Below are 22,786 nucleotides of genomic sequence, written 5' to 3' on the forward strand. Positions count from 1 at the left end.
GCAACTCTAATATTTGAATAAAAGCCTATAGAAAAAAATAAGATTCAATTAACATGTTTTGGAGGGATATGGTTTTTACAGGAGGCAAGTGTGGTCTGAATCTGATGGAATTCTCACCAACAGTATGTGTAACCAACTTTCTAAGAAAAACAAAAACATCAAAAGTTTCCTCTCCTATCCTATTTTTACTTGGCAGTTTAGGAGGATCCAGAGACTTTTAATTGCCTCTTGAGCTCTTCTCAAAGGAAACATATAAGATGACAGCAATAGCTACTGCAAATGAATGTGGCTTAATTGGGATGCATTAGATCAAGGAACAGTAATCTAATACATTATGGTATTTTGTAGTGTGGATGGATGTCAACCCTTAGAACACAAAGTGTACTTCAAAGCAGACATCTATCCTACCGCCAAGATCATAAAGGACTTCTGGCTCTGTGGCAGAAATATAGAGGCCATTATACCCATCCTTTCTACTCTTCAGGTTCTATGACTGTTGACCATTACTTCTTTCTGCCTCTCTTCATTAGAGAAACCAAAGGGGCATAGACATTTATTCAAACAAATGTTAGCTTTTACGTGTTCAGTTTTCCAATCTCAGAGGGCTTTGCAATAAAGGAGAAGGTAACCTCTTCCTTTCTTGATTTTATCAACAATAGACTCAAGGAAGCTGACCATGTCTTCATCTTGAGTGGGCATCTCTTATACAGAGTCTATGGAGGCTACTAATAATATTGCATTCATGTAAGTATAAGCTTTACTGTTTATTCATCTACTGAACAAATATTTGTTGTATCTATTTTATGCCAGCTACTTGTATAGGCACTGGGCATACATTAACAAATAAGATGTGAATTTAAAAAAAAAGTTAAATTTAAAAATAGACAAACAAATGATATAATTTCAGATAGTGAGAGGCACTCTGAAGAAAAGACAGCAGGGAAATGGGCAAGAGAGAGACTGAGGGCAAGAGAATGGTGCTATTTCAGAAAAGCTAGTCAAAGTCTGAGCTCTAAATTCTTCATAATATTGTAAAAACTCAACTACAAAAAGACAATCCAATTAAAAAATGGGCAAAGGATATGAACAGACACTTCATTAAAAAAAAAATTCAGGTAGCTGACAGATACATGAGGAAATACTCATGATCATTAGCCATCAGAGAAATGCAAATGAAAACTACAATGAGATTCCATCTCACCCCAACAAGGCTGGCATTAATCCAAAAAACACAAAATAATAAATGTTGGAGAGGCTGTAGAGAGACTGGAACACTTATACACTGCTGGTTGGAATGTAAAATGGTACAACCACTTTGAAAATCGATTTGATACTTCCTTAAAAAGCTAGAAATAGAACTACCATACGAACCAGCAATCCCACTCCTTGGAATATATACTAGAGAAATAAGAACCTTTACACGAACAGATATATGCACACCCATGTTTATTGCAGCACTGTTTACAATGGCAAAAAGATGGAAGCAACCAAGGTGTCCATCAATGGATGAATGGATACATAAATTGTGGTATATTCACACAATGGAATACTATACATCGGTAAAGAATAATGATGAACCCGTGAAACATTTCATAATATGGAGGAATTTAGAAGGCATTACGCTGAGTGAAATCAGTCGGTTGGAAAAGGACAAATATTGTATGAGACTGCTATTATAAGAACTCGAAAAATAGTTTAAACAGAGAAGAAAATATTCTACCAGAGTGAGGAGGGAGGGAGGGAGAAGAGTTTTCACTAATTAGATAGTAGATAAGAACTATTTTAGGTGAAGCAAAAGACAACATACAATGCAGGAGAGGCCAGCACATCTGGACTAAACCAAAAGTAAAGAAGTTTCCTGAATAAACTGAATGCTTCGAAGACCGGTGTAGCAGGGGTGGGGCTTGGGGACCATGGTTTCAGGGGACATCTAAGTCAACCGGCGTAATAAAATCTATTAAGAAAATAGTCAGCATCCCACTTCGGAGAGTGGCGTCTGGGGTCTTAAACACTAGCAAGTGGCCATCTAAGATGGATCAATTGGTCTCAACCCACCTGAAGCAAAGGAGAATGAAGAACACCAAAGACACAAGGTAATTATGAGCCCAAGAGACAGAAAGGGCCACGTAAACCAGAGATTATATTTAGCCAGAGACCAGAAGAACTAGATGGTGCCTGGCTAAAACTGATGACTGCCCTGACAGGGAACACAACAGAGAACGCCTGAGGGAGCAGAAGAGCAGTGGGATGCAGACCCCAAATTCTTGTAAAAAGACCAGACTTAATCGTCTGACCGAGACGAGAAAGACCTTAGAGGTCATGGTCCCCAGGCCTTTTGTTAGCCCAAGACAGGAACCATTCCCAAAGCCAACTCTTCAGACAGGGATTGGACCAGACTTTGGGATAGAAAATGATACTGGTGAAGAGTGAGCTCCTTGGATCAAATAGACACATGAGACTATGTGGGTAGCTCCTATCTGAAGAAGAGATGAGAGGTCAGAGGAGGGCAGAAGCTGGCTGAATGGACACAAAAATAGAGACTGGAGGGTAGGAGTGTGCTGTCTTATTAGAGGGGCAACTAGAATATAGCAAGGTGTATACAAACTTTTGTATGAAAGACTGACTTGGTTTGCAAACTTTCACTTAAAGTACAATAAAAATTAGAAAAGCTAGTCAGGAGAGACATTACCAGGCCAGGCCGCCATAATGTGAACCTTATCAGCCACTACCCTCTCCTCTACACTCACCACACACTCTGGTCATGCGCAGTTAGGCTGTTTCACGAGGCTCAAGGATTGCTTCGCTCATCTATACCTTTGTTCGGTTGGAACCTTCTCTTTAGATGGCCCTTCCTCCCCTCCGTGTTTCTCTGATCTCACCTTTCATCCTCTAGTCAAGCATTCCTTCATAAAACTTTTCCTGATTCATTGCTTCTGCCTTCACTGCACCTTTCTCTCAGCCTTTGCTGAACCCTGCAGGTATGTGTGTCTAATAAACCACTTTTAGCACTTTATCACATTCTTCACACTATATTAGAATTATAGAATTGGTTTGCTGTCTTCTTATGAGACTGTAAGTTCTACTTCACATGTCCAGCATCACTTACAGTACTCAGCACACAACACACTCAAACAAAATGAACTGTAAGCCTCACAAAATCCATGTGATTTTTAGATGGTCTTTATTCTGATTTTACAAATTCCGAAACAAGAGGCTCAGAGAGGTCAGCTCACTTGCAAAGGTCACGCAGCTAGTAAATGGTTAAAGCTGGGATTTAAAACTGGGTTTTCTGAAGCCAAACCCTACAAGTAGAGGATTGGCATCAAGCTCATCAGGGTAAAAGAAGGGAATCTAGGCTGGAAATACCGGAATCACTGTTAGCCCCTGCGCAGGTGTCATTTTGAGCCTCCACAGATCTCTGCCTTAGCCCTTTTTCCCGCTGGCCAGAAACTGAAGCTTATCTGTGGTATTTAAAGATCCAAGAAATTGGACAAACTTTCATGATGGGGATGGAAAATGTTGTCTGCTTCTGTCAAATTTTAAAATCTTGCAGCGCTCTTATTATTATTATTATTTTAATATCTTTCATTCTAAAAATATACATGCCCCTCTCCCCATATACCAAGAAATTCCCTTGGAGTTTCAAAGAATGGAACGATCATAGGAATGGTCAATGAAAACCCTGAGATGATCAAAAGTGACCTTTCAGGGTGAGGAGACCAGGCTGGGCCCTGTGTCTAGGATCCCTGGAAATTTATCTAAGCTCACAGAGGCAGAGCACCACAACTGAACGGGCTGAAGGGGCTGAGGTTTGTTTAAAAAGCATTTCTTTTGCAACTACAGGAAAGGTAGCCTTCAGGCAAACAATCTCTCTGGAAAATCTGAGTAGCTGTGGGAATTTCAGGCACTGAAAACCTGGAACCCCCAGCCACTCCATGTGCTATCATCTCCGTCAGCATAAGAAAGCAGGGCACTTCTCCCTGTTTCATATCTTTACTATCCTCCAAGCCCAGTGACCCCCTGATCTTACCTGACAATTGCTGTCTCCACTGATCCATTCCCTTTTTTCCCAGAGATTGAGTAAGAAATTGCATTGTTGCTTGCCTTGTCCCTTTTCTACTATGATCCATTTGAGGGCATGACCATGCCTCACATCTATGCACTTTCCACAAGGTTTCACACACTGCTCTGTGCTCAGAGGGCGCTTAATAAGTTCAGGCTAATGGACTGATTGTCAATGTGTGTACATACAGAGCTATGAGCACTTTCCACACAACAGAAGCTGCTCCGATCCTGGGAAGACCAACTTTCCAGACTCAGAGTTTTCCACATTCTCATATCATATTCCGAGTAGGCATGCCTGGAAGGAAGGAAATACCTGTCTATGTCAGGAGTGAGGGAAGACCAGGCCATTTGGAAAGTGAGCCCACAAAGCGCCCTCTGTGTGCCATGGCACTGACACAAGGCACAGCTTTCACTTATGGCTACCCTTTCATCCAGGGTATACTATATACACTCTTTTGTTGGCTGTTATACACATCAGATGCCTAGGATTGGAGAGCCAAACACCTTGTGTCTCCTCCAAAGATACCTGGGTAGAAGGCAGAGAAGGATGGTGCTTTTCCTATTTAAATCATAAATTGTCGTATTATTTGAAAGTAGCTTCTCTGAAGCTTGACCTGTATTTCAGTCACTGTCTATGCAAAAATGAAGGAACAATTGAATAATGAGTGGCTCACTCTATGAGAGCTTGACCAAAGCATATGCTTAAAGATACTCTCAAGAAACAAATCAGGCCTCTGGCCTTCTCCAGTAGATTGTCAGCATGCCGGTTCTAACAGCAAAACCAGAATGAAGAAGCCCCTGGGCTTTGGTTAAACCACAAGGCAAAACTTTAGGCTTCACCCTCTTGAGTCTTCTTAAGTAATGTCCCCAACATCATAGGCAGGTCAGGAAAGAAGGGGAAAAATAGTTCACACACTTGCCTCATCCAATCAATGTTCACTAGTCCCCTCTCATTTTCCCAGTTATTTCACAAAGGTTCATGGACATAAACATAAGGAAGCCCAGGCCTCCTGATATTAAGGTGACCCAATCCTTCTCACTAACTTTAGAGTATGTACTCAGAACTATATCTCCAGGGTAGGGATGCACCGCCCTGGTTCACCCATGCTTCTCTAGGATTTCCTGCCCAGTCGGTGCTGCCTAGTGAGTCTCACCCTGGGAAGATAATTGGCTCTTTGGACCCCATTTGGAAACATTTGCCCCAATGAGACAGGTCTATTAGCAAAATGTTGGGGCACCTAGGGATGGACAGGCCAAGAGTGCCAACTGATGTCTTCCATGCATAAATATGCAAAAAGGCTTCCAAAGGAGAGAGAGAGAACACCTGGTCTAGCATAGGTAAATTGTGACACCTCCATTCAGAATGTATATGTTTATCAGTCTGTCAATTATCTGCTTCTGATCTACCTGGGGAAGAGAAGGAAGGTAGATTCACAGCAATATCAATGAGATTAGATTAAAAATAACAGACTCAAATTATTCATGGAACCCTCACCCAAGGGCGTCAATGGACCATTGAGAATTTTTGTTTCTTCTGGGAAACTCTACACAAGAAATAGATGTACCACTAAGGTTCTTTTCTACCTTCTGTCCTGAGATTCCAAACAAAGTGATCACCTATTAATGAGGGGACTTTCATGTGACAAATGGAAGTTTTACGAAATCCACAATGGAGGTGACCCATACCATGGGTCAGGTTCAGGCTCTGGGACAATGTAGAGGGTACCCTTGGGTACAGCCTGGTCTCAAAAATCTGGAGAAAGGCAAGAGGGTGTGTGATTACAGTTTTTTGGCAGAAGATAAGTATGGATAATCAGTACACAGTATATAATTCAACTTATAAAAATGAGGGAAAAATATAAATAGCAAGCCATTGTAGTAAGGCATGGCTGGAGAGGGTTCATTTTCCACTGTGGCTCCCATAACCCCAACCCATGGTAACTCAACTGGTATTCCATTGACAGGAGTCCCTCCAGCCTCTTTCTCTATCCAGGACATTTAGCCATAGACAGTGGAACTACATTGATCAGGAATGAAGGCTACTGCAACCATCAACAACCTCAAACCGTTTACAAATCTCTAATATCTAGATTCTTTTTTGTTTTCTCCATCTGCTTCAATTCAGTGTGACTATTATACCACCACCCTCTTAATTTTTATCTTCCTGGAAAAAACTGGACCTTCAGTGACTACTCCATAGATAAGAAAGGCCAAATAAACAAGTTTCACCTTTAAAATTCTGCTTTGTTGTATGTTTTATGGAATGTCTTGGCAAGAAGGTGACTGTGGCTGAGTAATGTCATTCTCTCAACCCAAGACAATTGCAAAAACTGTGAGGTCTTGAAGGAAAGCACGGGAGGAGCCTGAGAGCCTGTCCACAAGCATGGGTAACATTTGAAACTTCAGACACTAGAATACTGATTCCTGGGCATATGGCCACTCGAACACTAACTAGCATGCCCTACTGAAGAGTGAACTAGTACTGACAGTGTGAGCACCAGGGCTCCTTGTCTCAGGCAAGAGCCAAGACAGAGCTAGCCCCTGGGGCTAGACTTGCTCACTTTCTCTGGTAGAACAACTTGTCCCTATTTTAGTAGGTATTATTTTGTTCTGCTTTCGGGGTTCGCTTCCCAGACACTTTGGGAACTAGACCAGTAATGTCATTGTATAAAGTACTTCGAATTATTCCTTTAGGAGAGGTGGTTGGAGAAGCCAAGTCCTCACACCCTTCCCATGACTCCTGATGACCATGGGATTTAGCTATGGTGACTGACAATATGTGCCATCCATTGGCCAAGAAAAATACGTTTTTTCTTTTGTGTGAAACTGATCAATGTCTAATTGAGAATCGGAACTGCAGCTAAGTCTAATTGGCCCTAGACTCCCACCAGTAATCTACCCCAGATCCGTAGACGACCCAACTTCAGAATGAAGTAGAACCAGACATAGTTTGTTTTATCTTGCCAAAAGACTGGTATGATACGTTCTGTTGCCAATTGCACAATCTGCAATATTATAGTAAAATAAAAAATCAGTGCCTCTTGGTCCTAGACATAACCACAATTCTTTTATGGATCCAAATACCAAAAGCTATGATAGTGAACATCTTGTTCGTGTTGATTTTGGCAGCTTCCAAAGATGTTGTGTGTGTCTTGCTGCCACACACTAAATCTCCTACCCTTGCCACTTCATCAGTGATTCCAAATTTATAAATAAAATCTGCATAAGAAAAATTCCCAGTCCTCATAAAACTAAGATCGTTGCATGCAAGAATCTTATATGGAAAAAGTACTTTCAAACGAAAGTTCTAAAAAACATTTAAACAAGGATAGTCTCATTGTTTGGGTTCCAAATAAAGAATAAGCATGTATCATAAGTGAATAATTTCTAAGCACTCTCCTCCATATACAGCGGTGGAAGAGATCCAACTCCAATGTAAGCACCTTGAGGGACCAGGGCTTAATTAACTGTGCAGCCCCAGAAACTAGCAGAGTTCCTGGAATATCGTAGACCATAAATATCTGTTGAAAGATTAAATGGCAAACTTAGTCACATGAGGGGCCACATAATAAATCCCATGTGCCAACTTTTGAATAGAATTAATCTTTACATCTCATTCTCCCTCTCCCTCTGTCAATATCCATGAATACACACACACACAAGATCAGCTTTTCTAACATACCATGCAAAGAAATAAAAGACATGGTATTATATTGGGAAATTACAATTTAGAAAGTTCAGGAAAGACTCAGAATTTTCACTCTGGTATTGACTCATCCTGAGAGGCTATCAGTGAACAATACATCTGGAATAGGTAAAAGCAAAATTACACAGAGCTATGTTCTTGGTGCCTATAAAGGCCATGAATTTCTTTGCAAACAGTAAAAGCCTATTTCCTTTTTGTGGCATACCAACAGTTTTATACCAACGACCACAGTGAGATTTTTTTTGTCTGTGCCCCTGAGTAACTTGTCCTGAGTCACTGAAGGCTGCCACTCCACTGATGTCAAGACTAGCAGGCATTAATAAAGCAGAAATTCTCTGTTAAAAAGAAAGACAGGTTTGTGCCTGGATGATCTTGAAAATCACCGTCTGGTAAAGAATTTTCTCAATGACCAAAAAAATATCAGTCAATATCCACTAAAGGTTCAGCAGATTTATGTTCAAGAATAGAAATCATGATCTGATTCTTCATCTGGGTTTTCTAATTTACATTAAAAATGTTGATATACATTTCTATAAAATGTTACTGTTCACACAGCCCCTTTCCTCCCATGACCGCTTTGAAAATCCCCTATATCAATTCCGCAAAAAAGGTAAGGCAAGGTCTAATGTGATTTGCCTACACATTAAACGGAGGGGTAACAGGACTTAAGATGGGATTCTTTCTAATAACACATTATAAACTGAGGCACTAGTCCACCAAGGCAAGTCTTGCAAGGAGGCGTTTTAAAAAAATAGACTTGCAATCTTTAGTCCAACATCCATCTCTAAGCTGTTAAAATCTGAAGCTGAAGAGACATAACAGAAAGGATTTCTTTGCTGGGAGCGATAAGCATTACCACCACCTCAGATGCACATTCCGTGAGGGAAGGAAGTGGAGTGGATTCCTTTTACCTTGCGCCAAGTGTGTGAGGATTCAAGAGGACCACTTGAAAAGCTTGATCTGGGATCTGGAGGCACAGACACCAGTGCTGCATCCAAGCTTGGCGAAGTCCAAAAGGGAGAGGCAGTGATTGGCTAGCATTCTAAAAGCAGAGGGAGAAGAAGCAGCTGTGCTGGAAAAGTCTGGCCTCCTAGGATCTGGAGTTTCCCTTGGATCTGATATGCACCCTGCAGAAGGATACCAGAATGTTTCATGTGATGAAAAATTCTGCTCAAGAAGTCCTCCTGGGAGACAGGGAGTCAAGGCGAACTCAAGAGAAGACTGGACATTAAAAGTAGAAAGCGGCCAATTTGAAGAGCTATCAGTTGTGTTCACAGACCTGCAGTTTTCTCCTAGCATTGAATATCTCTAAAGAACCCACAAAAACATTCCACAGGAGATTCAGCTTCAAACAGTCACCTAGCCCAGAGAACTGCAATATCTGATCCTAATTGTCTGTGAAGTTGTATCTTTCTCACCATTATCTCTTCCCAAACAACCCCTTTTTACTCCTAAAGGAATCAGAGAAGACTAAGGAAAGATGCTGGAGGAGGAAGAAGAGTGCAAGATGGGAAACAGAGAAGACCATCAAGACCCTCCACCCCCAATTGCAGGCCTCCCTGCCTGAGATGTTTTAGTTAGGGAAGGGAAGAAGTGTCAATATAAAATGAAATTCAAAGTTTGGATATGAAGCTAGACTGAACAAATTAATTACTAAAATAGCATTGTTTTGTGACTGAAATTGATCAGAGAACCTTAATTATCTGAGAGGGATTGAGAAAGTTTCTGGTATTTCACCCAGAAACAAGGGAGAAGGATCCCAGTGAGCAACCTTAAAGGGACAGTGAAGGGAGGTGGGAGGGTGGGGAGACAGGTTTTTTTTGAATGCTTGCACCATGAAGAGTTCCACTATTTCAACATACCAGTTAAGGCCAAGTGGGTATCCAAACTCAAGTCTGTCTAGACACGGTGCTTCTGCTCTCAGCCAACTACACATTTCATTGGTTCTTCCTCTCCAGAAGGATAGAGTGAACCAAGACAACAACAGCAAAGAGCAGGCATTGATACAGCACGTGCCATGTCCCAAGTGTTGCTCTATGCACTTTACTTATATTTATTTAATCCCCGTAAAAATATGTGTTGTGAATAATCATTATCCCCTTTTTATAGATGATGAAATTGAAACACAAAAATGCCCTTGTCCAAGGTCACCCAAGTAAATTGCAGATCCTGGATTTAAACCCAAGTAGTTTGGCTCCATAGTCTGTGCTCTCAAGTACAGCATCTGTTGCCTGGGAAGAGTCTATAGCTTAATGACTATATTAATGACATAAAGTATGCTCTAGAGTCAAGCTGCTCAGGATTAAATGTCACTCCCCTAAACACTTACTCCCACGCCCTCAGTTTCCTCATCTGTAAAATGGACATATTATAAGGAGGGACCAGTCCCTAAAGAAGGACATCATTCTTGGTAAAGCACAGGGTCTGCAAAAAAGAGGAAGACACTCAACAAGATAGATTGATGCAGTGGCTCAAACAATGGGTTCAAATATAGCAATGATTATAAGGATGGCTCAGGACCTAGCAGTGTTTCATTCTCTTGTACATAGGGTCTCTATGAGTTGGAGCTGACTCATCGACACCTAACAACAATAATCTATCACCAAATATATCAACGTATCCATGACTCTGATTATATCCTCTGTCTTTCAGCCTTCTCCTTCCAGAAAACCAGTCCACTTCTCACTACATCCAGTACTACCAGTCTAGTTCAAGCCACTCATCTGAATTACTGCAATAGACTCCTAGCTTTCCTCCCTTTTCCTGCACTTGTTCCCCCATAGTTGGTGCTCAACGCAACATTCAGAGTAATCCTTTAAAACGTTGGTCATATCAAGCCACTTGTCTGCTCAAAACCCTACCATGGCTCCTCATTTTACTCACTGGCTTCTTTGTTTTCCTTGAACATCCAAAGCACCCTGCTATCTTAGTATCTTCACACTGGCTTTTCCCATTGCCTGTGAGACTTTTTATTCAGATAATCACATAACTAATGCTCTCACACCCTTTGCTCAAATACGATGAAATGTTTAAAATTGTACCACCAACAATCCACACACTGCCAGCCACTCCTGATCTCCCATACAATGATCTACTATCTCTTCTTACAACATGTTTCACCTTCTTATGACTTATAACACTTTATTGCTTAATTCTTACGTCTATTGTTCATATTCTGCCTGCCCTCTACCCACAGAATGTATCTTCTTTGGGAGCAGCGTTTTGTCTGTTTTATTCACTGATATATTGCAAGCACCTACAAAAGTGTCACGTATCAGATGTTCATTATACAATTCGTAAAAAAAAGAATGCATTGATAAATGAATTAATCCATTTTGGGGGATGCTGATTCCTTCTCTGATTCAGTTTCAAGACCGTCTTGGTATCCTGAAACCTGTAACCCAAATTATAAATTTAACAACCACTATAAAAATAATTTTTTTTATTATAGTCTGTATAAACTAGTAGAGGAAGAGTTAATGGAATGAAAAGAAAAATGTTTATATATGAAATATACCAAGAGAGAAAGGAATAAAATAGACAGCTATTGAAGTCTTTGTTTACGAACTACACTCAAGGTCATTATTGGTATTTATAACTTCGTTCCTCCATCTCTCATTCTGTATTCACTTTTTCCTCAGCCAGAAAGTCACCTAATTAATGTTCTTTACCTTTTGGGTTAACCCAAACTTTAATTCATGAGGCATCTGAGGTCTTGTTGGTCCTGGTTATACGAAGTTTTTACAGCCTCCACTATCATCTTAACACCAGATAGGTATGGAAATCTTAATATACTTTCCAGAAGTTCTCCTGTGTTCCAGATTTAATATTTCTTGCCCTGTTGTACAGGCAGCAACCCTAATTACCCTCTATGATCAGGCTCAAACTTCCCAGACAACCCAATAACACTTTTTTTTTTCCTTTTCACCTATTCATTCAGTAGCGAAAAGAAAACCCAGTCAGATGTCCATCTGAAATTCCAATTTAATGGAACTACTGTGTGTCCCTTGTAAAAATTTTCTCCCTTAGATACTAAGACCTTTGAAAGAGTAGAGCCTAGAGGTTAAAGAGTCATTAGTAAAATAGTTAAATAGTCACTTCCACTGTTTTCCTTTGGTTGGGGGCCCATGTATTCCAGTTATGGAAGAAAGAGCACTATATAATGGCCACTAGTTCAGAGCATGTACAGCAGCCCAACTTGCAGGGTATTGTCTTTCAACTAGCACCACAACTGAGTCTTCAAAATTCCTTCCCTTCATTCCATAATGCCAGTTGTTTCTTTGCGATGGGATACATAAGACCTGTGAACCCTGAAAGTGTCAACCCTGGTCTCCTTTTATGAGAAAATGAAGTTTTGGTCAGAGACAATATACCACGGTATTCCATGGTGGTGATTAGGTACCTGGTAACTTCATAGACAGTGTTGCTAGCAAAAGCCTGGTGGTACGAGAAGGTAAATCCACATCTAGACAAAGTGTCTGTTCCATTGAAGACAATTTGTTTCCCCTTCTGTGAGGTTATTGAACTGCTAAAAGATGGCTAACTAGACAGCTCTCATCAAACATTTCAGAGTGTGATACCATGGTGGGCGCTTGCATTGATGCCCTCTCAACTAATGACATAAAATGAAAGACAGAAGATGATGGAATAGTAAATTTAAAATGCTTAAGGGGAAAAAAAAAAAAAAAAACTTTCAACCTAGAATTCTATACCCAGTGAAAATATCATGAAAAAATGAAGGTGAAATAAAAACTTTATTAGAAAAATAAAACCAGATAAAACTGTGAAAAGAAGAGCAAATTAAACACAAAGTAGACAAGAAAAATAAACTTAAGAGCAGAAATTAATGAAATTTATAACAGATAAAGAAAAGAAAATAACCAACAAAGCCAAAATTGACTGATAAAAGATAAAATTGATAAATCTAAAGCAAGAAATAAAATAAAGTTCAAAATCACTGATACCAGGAATCAAAAAGGAAACATCACAAAGTTTCTACAGACTTAAAAAAAGTATTAAGGTAATATTAGAAACAAATTTTGCCAATAAATTCTGCAATAGAAAAACTGGAAATGTACAAATTCCTTTAAAATAACTACTTTCCAAAGTAGAAACAAGAAGAAATAGAAAATCTGAAGAGTATTATATGTGCTAAAGAAATAGAATTCTTAATTACAAGAATGTTCAGGCCCAGGTGGTTTCACTGATAATTCTACCAAATGTCTAAGGAGGAAATTATACCAATCCTAAGCAAACTAAATTGGAGGATAAAGAAGAAAGGAATACTATCCAAGTTATTTGGTGGGGGGAGGGCAATAAGAAACCTAAATAAAAAAATCTGAGAAGAAAATTACAGACCAATATTCCTCATGAACTTAGAGCTGAAATTATAAATAAAATATTATCAAATTAAATTTTGCAAAGCACAGTAAGGATAATAGTGATTGGTTAATCAAAGATTGGATTAATACTGATAACCCAGTCAAGGCAATTTCTCAACTAGGAGAATATACATATATATACATATGATTATCTCAGTAACAGCAGAAAAAACATTTAATAAAATTTAATACTAAATTTAAGATAGAGAACAATAGGTATAATAGCTATCATAGACTAGATGAGAACATCCTCAGTCTGATAAAGGGCATCTACAAAAACCCTGCAATTAACATTACAGTTAATGATGAAATAGTCAACATTTTCCCCCTAAGGCAGGAATAGGCATTGATATCCACTCTCACCAATTCTAATCAACATTGTACTAGAGATTCTAAACAATGCTAAAAGTCAAGAAAAATAAAATTAATAAAGATCAAAAAAGAATAAGTAAAATTATTTTTATTTGAAAACATGATTATATATGAAGGAAATCACAAGGATACCCAGAAAAAGCTAATAGAACTGATTAGTAAATGTAGCTAAGTTGTAAATGTCAGGTCAATATTCAAATACCAATTGCATGTCTCTATGTAGCTCCAAACAGTTGGAAATTTTACGAAAAATTTGAAACTGTACAATTTATAATAGCAACCAAAAAGAAAAAAAAGAAAAGCATGTAGCATATCTTAGGATGGGTTCTCTACAGGAGCAAACCAAGTGAAGTATATATACTTCAAGTCCCAAATCCATGGGTCAGGCTTCAGATTGGAGGCTTCTCTTGACTCATGTGGTTGCAGGGGCTGACAAATCCAGAATCAGCAGGTCAGGTAGCAGGCTGCTGGCTCACAGGGCTGCAGGAGCAGACAAACCCCAAAATCTGAAGGTCAGAGGTCAGAGGATGACAAATCAGGTGCAGAATCAAGAGAGAGCAAGCTTTGCCAGAACATCCATATATATTGGATGCAGGCCACACCCCCAAGGAAACTCCCCTTTCAACTGATTGGCTGCTCACATCAGATCGCAAAATGGAGGATGATTACATCCTATCTGCCAGACCATTGAGAATCATGGCCTAGGCAAATTGACACATAACCTTAACTATCACATAGCAGCTGCCCCAAAAAACTCCACTGCTCAACAACTGCTAATTACATTTAGTGCCATAAATTCTAGAATGTCTTAATCTGAGACTCTCAGGCTGAGGCTGTTATCCCACAATACCAATACCAAAAATCTGGTATTATGGAGAACCAAATTTGAGTTGGAAGGAAATTTTCTCAGATTGGTTTTCAGAGCCCTTCCTATCATGGCAAAAGAATCCGCAGTGTACATAGAACACTCTTGGACTAACCTTCCTCACTGACTGGCCTTATCTCATATTCACTCAGCATGGTGAAAAAGTAAAAAGTTACTGGAGGTACATCCCCTCTTCCCAAATGAGGAGGTAAGGCCAGGATCCATCTATATGTAACCAGGTGACCATCTACTTAGAGCCCTCTGGCTGAGAGCCCTCAAATCTCGCAAGCATGTATGAGTGCAGAAGAGAGAAACCTTGAAGGATATGCTTTCCCAAGGAGCTTATGGTCTGAAGAGATTTCAGACAAGACCAAGGTCAGGATGTCCTGACAGATGACTTCTCTTGACACCCTTACCTGAGCCTCCTTGAATCTCATTGTTTCATAACACCAGCAGTTGTTTCATTTGAACATTAATTCAATCATTATTGATGATGTCCCCTTTTTAATACAGTATACCGTGTTATGAAGGGAGGAAAAATAACTAAGGAAAGTCAGGCACCTATTTGCAGTTTCAGCTCTGGCACAACATGCCAAATGTTTAGGGCAAGTCTCTTTCTCTATGCTTCTTGCCTTCAGTTTCCCATACGTAAAATCAGAGCACTGAATGAGATGACCTCCAGGGCCACCATTGCTCTAATGCATTGTATTGTGAATGGAGCCCTCAAGGACTTAAATGTGACTAAATTATGTAGAATTAATTAACCCTTGAATTTGTATAACATTTTGTAATCTCCAGAAAATTCTATCACTATTCTAAAACTCATTGGTTTACATCTTTCCCTATAATTCTAAAACATTGGTATTATTAGCTATATTAGTATCCTGGGTCTGCTGGAACAAAGTTCCACCAACTAGGTAGCTTAAAAAAAAAAATTAGAAATTCATTGCCTAGAGTTTCTAGAGGCTGGATGTCCACAATCAAGGTGTTGACAAAGTTGATTCCTTCTAGAGGTTCTATTCCATGCCTCTCTCCTTGCTTTTACTAGTTACTGGCAATTCTCGACGTATCTTGACTTGTACATGCATCACTCCTATTTCTGTCTCAGTATTCATATGGGGTTCTCCTTATGTGACTTTATTATCTCTGTTTAAAAGGGCACCAGTCATTGGATTAGGAACCAGTCTAAACTAGTATGATCTCATCTTAGCTAATTACATCTATAATGACCTTATTTCAAATAATGTCACGTTCTGAGGTTCTGAGTGGATACGAATTTTGAGGAGACACTATTCAACCTACTACACTAGTCATTAAACAAATGACAAAACAGACTCAGAAAAATTAAATGAATTATCCAAGGTCACACAAATAGTAGGCGAGCTTGGACCTGGAGATAGGCATCTTGATTCCCAACCTGGTCCTCTTTCCTTTCCTCACAAATTAATTCTGGTATTTGAAGGTAATAATAGCAGTGCAGCTCCTGGGAGCCAGTTAAGCTTCTTCCCCCACTGACGTCAGGTGACAACATTATACTGGTCTTTCTCAAAGTCCCAGTGGCTGGTCTAATTAAGTGAGTTCTTTCCAGAGAGCCCAGTGAACCTTAAACAAACTTTTTTCTAAACTTCTCTCAGTAACTGTGACCATTTGGAAAGAAAACAAACCCATACCACAGAGGAATTAAAGGTGTTATTTTAACTTTCTATACCATGCATAAAAAAGTTACCCTTTCACTTCAGTTTTTTAATCAGTGGGGCAAAAACAGAGTTCTTGGCACATGTTCTACAGGTGAGTGCCTCAAGCCTGAAGTTTAACTCCAGGGCTCCCCACAAAACATTGGAGTAATCCCTTTCCTCATTTCCTCCCCCTCTCCCACCAATCCCAGGTTCCCTCCCCTTTACTGGCTTTACAACTTTGTCTCACCAGCCACCTGTAAAGTTCCAGATGTTCTTCAGGCATTACAAACTCAGCGAGAACTTTCCCCTAAGCTTAGATTTTCTTCTTATTCTAGTCTTGGTCACTAAGAGAATTATTACTGCATTGTTAATAGAGAGATCAAAATCAAGCACATAATCCTTCATAGAGCATCTTCATGACACAATGTACCAACACACACACAAATGCCCATAAATATAAATCATTTGTAGTTATTCGGAATCTCAACAATCCCAACCATCCAAGGCACAGCTATTAATCTACTGAAAAATAAAGGATTTGAACTACCCAAATTCCCAGTAGGTCTCTGGCATTGTTCTTGGAGCCTAACCTATAAAATTTAGTCCTCATAGCCTTTCATTATGAGCATTGTTATTTCTGGAAGGAGACCTGGTTGCCCAATGGTTAAGCACTCAGATGCTAACCAAAATCTTGGCAGTTTGAACCCACCCAGCGGCTCCTTGGGAAAAAAAAAAAAAAAAAAATCTTGTTCCGTAAAGATTAAACAAGAAAACCAAACCCACTGGTACTGAATCAATTCCAACTCACAGTGACTCTGTAGGACACAGTAGAACTGCTCTATAGGGTTTCCAAGGCTGAAGTCTTTACAGAAGCAGGCTGCCACATCTTATTCCCATGGAGCGCCTAGCAGGTTCAAACCAGTGACTTTTTGGTTAGCAGCCAAGTGCTTAACCACTGAGCCATCAGCGTTCTTTCCTATAAAGATTGCAGCCTAGAAAACCCTATGGAGCAGTTCTACCCTGTTATATAGGGTCACTGTGAGTTGAAAATCAATTCAACGGCACAAAATAATAGCATCTCTATTTTACAGAATAGGAAAACAAAGCTCAGAAATGTTAAGTTACATTGTTCAGAGACACAAAACTTACAAGGTTGATCTAGAATTTGAACTCAGGACTATCTGGATCCAAATTCCATGATCCATTCTTTCTTTTGTGCAATATCTCCATGTCTGGTAGCTGTCTCAAAGATCTGTGTACATTATTCAGTCTACTAGGTGTCCTCAGTCTTCACCTAAACCACCATGCAAAGAAGAAGGCAGCAGCTATGAGCAGCAGTTAAAACATCTTCATAGAAGCAATTGAAATGTGTGAGACAGAAGAAGTATAGCTAGCACTGCATATTATACTGTATAATTTATTTTCACATGCATCATGGTTCTAGGGACACCATGAAGCAGTTAAAAATGTTCCCACTTTATGCATAAGAAATGAAATGATTTTCATTATGTTTCAGTGCATGGGTGCACGAGTCTGGGGTTGCTCAGCAGTTTTTGAAGGTATCCCTGTATTACAGCATATGTTATGTCATCATGGCTGATCAAATGGTTAATTTGTATGCAATATCTGCTGATAATAAGGACAGGTTTTACTAAAAAAAAATAACTAAAAGGTAAAAAGCTTTGGTTCTTTGAGAAATGACATTAGTGATAGAAAATAAAAAATTACTTATGCAGAAAGCTCCCTTCTTGACAATACATATGTCCCTATATTTCTTTCCTCATACACACTCAGCCCTAGATTTTGTTCTTCAAATTTTTATATGGATACAGTTGCCATAGATTCTGACTCATGGTGGCCCCATGTATGAATAGTAGAACTGTGCTCCATAGAGTTTTTAAAGCTGTGACCTTTCATAAGCAAATTGCCAGGCTTTTCTTCCAAGGCACCTCTGCAGACATTGGAAGTGCCAGCCCAGCGGTTAACCATTTTTACCACCCAGAGACTCCTTTTATATGGATAATTCTACATATTCTGTTTAAAGTAGAATAGCTGATTGTAAGTACATAAAGTGAGAGGTGACATTCATGATAAAAACTCTCAGCAAAATAGGAATAGAAGGAAAATTCCTCAACATAGTAAAGGGCATTTATCCAAAGCCACCACCCAACATCATCCTAAATGGAGAGAGTCTAAAGGCATTCCACTTGAGATTGGTAACTAGACAAGGATGCCCTTTATCACCACTCTCATTCAACATTGTGCTAGAGGTCCTAGCCAGAGCAATTAGGCTAAATAAGGAAATAAAATGCATCCAGATTGGTAAGGAAGAAGAAAAAGCATCTCTATTTGCAGATGACATGATCTTATACACAGAATACCTTAAAGAATCCTCAAGAAAACTACTAAAACTAATGGAAGAGTTCAGCAGAGTATCAGGATACAAGATAAGCATACAAAAGCCAGTTGGATTCCTCTACACCAACAAAAAGAACATCGAAGGGGAAATCATCAAATCAATACCATTTGCAGTACCGCCCAAGAAGATAAAATACTTGGGAATAAATCTTATCAGGGATGTAAAAGACCTATGCAAAGAAAACTGCAAAACCCTACTGCAAGAAATCAAAAGAGACCTACATAAGTGGAAAAACATACCTTGCTCATGTATAGGAAGACAACATAAAAATGTCTATTCTACCAAAATCCATCTATAAATACAACACAATTCCAATCCAAATTCCAACGACATTTTATACTGAGATGGAGAAATAAATCACCAACTTCATACTGAAAAAGAACAAAGTGGCAGGCCTAACTCTACCTGATTTTAGAACCTATTATACAGCCACAGTAGTCAAAACAGCCTGGTACTGGTACAACAACAGATACATAAGACCAATGGAACAGAATTGAGAATCCAGACATAAATCCATCCACATATAAGCAGCTGATATTTGACAAAGGCCCAAAGTCAGTTAAATCGGGAAAAGACAGTCTCTTTAACAAATGGTGCTGGCATAACTGGATATCTACCTGCAAAAAAATGAAACAAGCCCCATACCTCACGCCATGCACAAAAACAAACTCAAAATGGATCAAAGACCTAAATATAAAATCTAAAACAAAAAAGATGATGGAAGAAAAAATAGGGACAACATTAGGAGCCCTAATACATGGCATAAACAGTATACAAAACATTACTAACAATGCAGAAGATAAACTAGATAACTGGGAGCTCCTAAAAATCAAACACCTATGTTCATCCAAAGACTTTACCTGAACAGTAAAAAGATTACCTACAGACTGGGAAAAAGTTTTTAGCTATGACATTTCTGATGAATGTCTGATCTCTAAAATCTACATGATACCACAAAAACTCAACTACAAAAAAACAAATAACCCAATTAAAAAATGGGCAAAGGATATGAACAGGCACTTCACTAAAGAAGACATTCAGGTAGCTAACAGATACATGAGGAAATGCTCATGATCGTTAGCCGTTAAAGAAATGCAAATGAAAACTACAGTGAGATTCCATCTTACCCCAACAAGGCTGGCATTAATCTAGAAAACACAAAATAATAAATGTTGGAGAGGTTGTGGAGAGACTGGAACACTTATACACTGCTGGTCGGAATGTAAAATGGTACAACCACTTTGGAGATCAATTTGGTGCTTCCTTCAAAAGCTAGAAATAGAACTACCATAAGATCCAGCAATTCCACTCCTTGGAAAATATCCTAGAGAAATAAAAACCTTTACGTGATCAGATATATGCACACCCATGTTCATCGCAGCACTGTTTACAATAGCAAAAACATGGAAGCAACCAAGGTGCCCATCAATGGATGAACAGATAAATAAACTATGGTATATTCACACAATGGAATACTATGCATCAATGAAGAACAATGATGAATCCATGAAACATTTCATAACATGGAGGAATCTGGAAGGCGTTATGCTGAGTGAAATTAGTCAGTTGCAAAAGGACAAATATTGTATGAGACTACTATTATAAGAATGTGAAAAATAGTATTATAAGAATGTGAAAAATAGTTTAAACAGAGAAGAAAATATTTGCTGATGGTTATGAGAGCTGGGAGGGAAGGAGGGAGAGGGGTTTTCACTAACTGGATAGTAGGTAAGAACTATTTTAGGTGAAGCAAAAGACAACACACAATATGGGCGAGGTCAGCACAACTGGACTAAACCAAAAGCAAAGAAGTTTCCTGAATAAACTGAATGCTTCGAAGGCCAGTGTAGCAGGGGCGGGGCTTGGGGACCATGGTTTCAGGGGACATCCAAGTCAATTGGCATGATAAAATCTATTAAGAAAACATTCTGCATCTCACTTTGGAGAGTGGCATCTGGGGTCTTAAATACTAGCAAGTGGCCATCTAAGATGCATCAACTGGTCTCAACCCACCTGGAGCAAAGGAGAATGAAGAACACCAAAGACACAACGTAATTATGAGCCCAAGAGACAGAAAGGGCCACATAAACCAGAGACTACATCAGCCTGAGACCAGAAGAACTAGATGGTGCCTGGCTACAACAGATGACTGCCCTGACAGGAAACACAACAGAGAACCCCTGAGGGATCAGGAGAGCACTGGGATGCAGACCTCAAACTCTTGTAAAAAGACCAGACTTAATGGTCTGACTGAGACCAGAAGGACCCCAGATGTCATGGTCCCCAGACCTTTTGGTAGCCCAAGACAGGAACCATTCCCAAAGCCAACTCTTCAGACAGGAATTGGACCAGACTATGGGATAGAAGATGATACTGGTGAAGAGTGAGCTTCTTGGATCAAGTAGACACATGAGACTACGTGGGCAGCTCCTGTCTGGAGAAGAGATGAGAGGGCAGAGGGGGGCAGAAGGTGGCCAAATGGACACAAAAATAGAGAGTGGAGGGAAGGAGTGTGCTGTCTCATTAGAGGGAGAGCAACTAGGACTACATAAAAACCAAAACCAAACCCACTGCCATCCAGTCGATTCTGACTCACAGAGACCCTATACGACAGAGTAGAACTGCTCCATAGAGTTTCCAAGGAGCACCTGGTGGATTTCAACTGCCAACCTCTTGGTGAGCAGCCATAGCACTTAGCCACTACACCACCAGGTTTTCCAGGAGTGTATAGCAAAGTGTATATAAGTTTTGTATAAAAGACTGACTTGGTTTGTAAACTTTCACTTAAAGCACAATAAAAGTTAAAAAATAAAATAAAAAAAGTGTACAGTTAAATGGTAAAAACTATTCAAAATAATACATTTATACCATAAAAAAATTAAATAAAGTGAGAGGTGAATTATGTAGAAGCATTGATCAAGACAATGTTTCCTAAAATGTAATTAAGAAAAACTCGCTCGAGGACTTCAAAAACATATTGTCACAAATCAGACGCACTAGCTCCCTGCTCAGAATTCAGCTCCACTTTGCCTGGAACCCTGACCTCTGGATAGAAGAGGTCAGCTAGCTACCTAGAAACAGTAATTGGCTTCCCAAACACTGGTCTTCTGGGAGCCCTGGCCACCACCTCCAAGTAACCTTTGGACCGCCTGTGAATGGTACTGATAAAATTTGATAATTCCATCACTAATCAGTTCCTGAAAATTACCACTGCAGTAGGAGGGAGCATTACTGGCAAGTGAGTCGTCCCCCACGGGGCTAAGGGCGTGCCCTGCTCAATGTCAGACTTTTCAGCTGAGTGGACAATCTGGCTTAACAGTGGGATGCTGGGAGCAGGAACACTGGGACGCCAGAGCACTCCTGGTCCTGTTGGTAACTTCATTTCCCAAACGTTCATAATTAAACAGCTTTTATTGAAGTAATCAGCATGATCTCCTTAGCTTTGTTTTTGCAACCGGTATCGTGTTTATGGAGCCAAATATTGGAGACTTTGATACTGAATACCTCCTCGGATGTGTTAACGTTGGCAGGGGCTCTAGATTCTGAAGATGCTGGGCTGCCTCTACACAGCCTTCCCTCCAGCCTCCGACTCATTGGGCCCCCAAACCACAAAGCAGCAGTTCTCCTGTAAGACTCACTTACAGGATTTCTCCTGAAAGTCCCAGGGAAGGGTGTGCAATTGAAACAGGGTGAAATATGATCTCAAAGTGTCTGTCAGACCAGAAGTTTTCAAAGAAAACATTTCTTCAATCTTGTGTTCACCGCTGCTTCAGCAGACCAATTAGATTGGATGGGACTTGGGGGAAGCTGTCGCCAGTCACTGCAGCAGGAATAGCAAACAAGACTTAAAGCAAATAAACGAACCTAAAACGGGCATCCCAGAGGCCCCTGACCAATGACCTCCTCCACTCCCCAGGCAGGATGGCCAGCCCACCACCTGGGACTGGGGGCCAAACCATAGGTTAATCAGATGAAACATTAGTTAGCAACCTCGATTACTAGGAGTAATTAATCAGGGAAAGTCTCCAAACAGGAGGAGAATAAATAAACAGGCAGGCACACTCAGCCCCATTTTGGCTCAAGATAAGGCAGCCATCCAGGTGTTCTACTGGGGTACAGATCATCTATCTTGCTCAGTTTTTCTAAGGAAACATGGTGGCGTTTCTCCCATCAGCCTAGAAAATGCAAAGAGAAGAGTGCTCTGAATGGGATGGAGATGTGGGACTTTGGAAAAGTTATTTGAGGAAAGGCTCCTAAGGAGTCTTTGTGGTGAGCCTTGTCCTACACTGTCCGTCCTTGTCC

The sequence above is a fragment of the Loxodonta africana genome, chromosome 12 (genome assembly GCF_030014295.1).
Source record: "Loxodonta africana isolate mLoxAfr1 chromosome 12, mLoxAfr1.hap2, whole genome shotgun sequence".
NCBI classification, from domain to species: domain Eukaryota; kingdom Metazoa; phylum Chordata; class Mammalia; order Proboscidea; family Elephantidae; genus Loxodonta; species Loxodonta africana.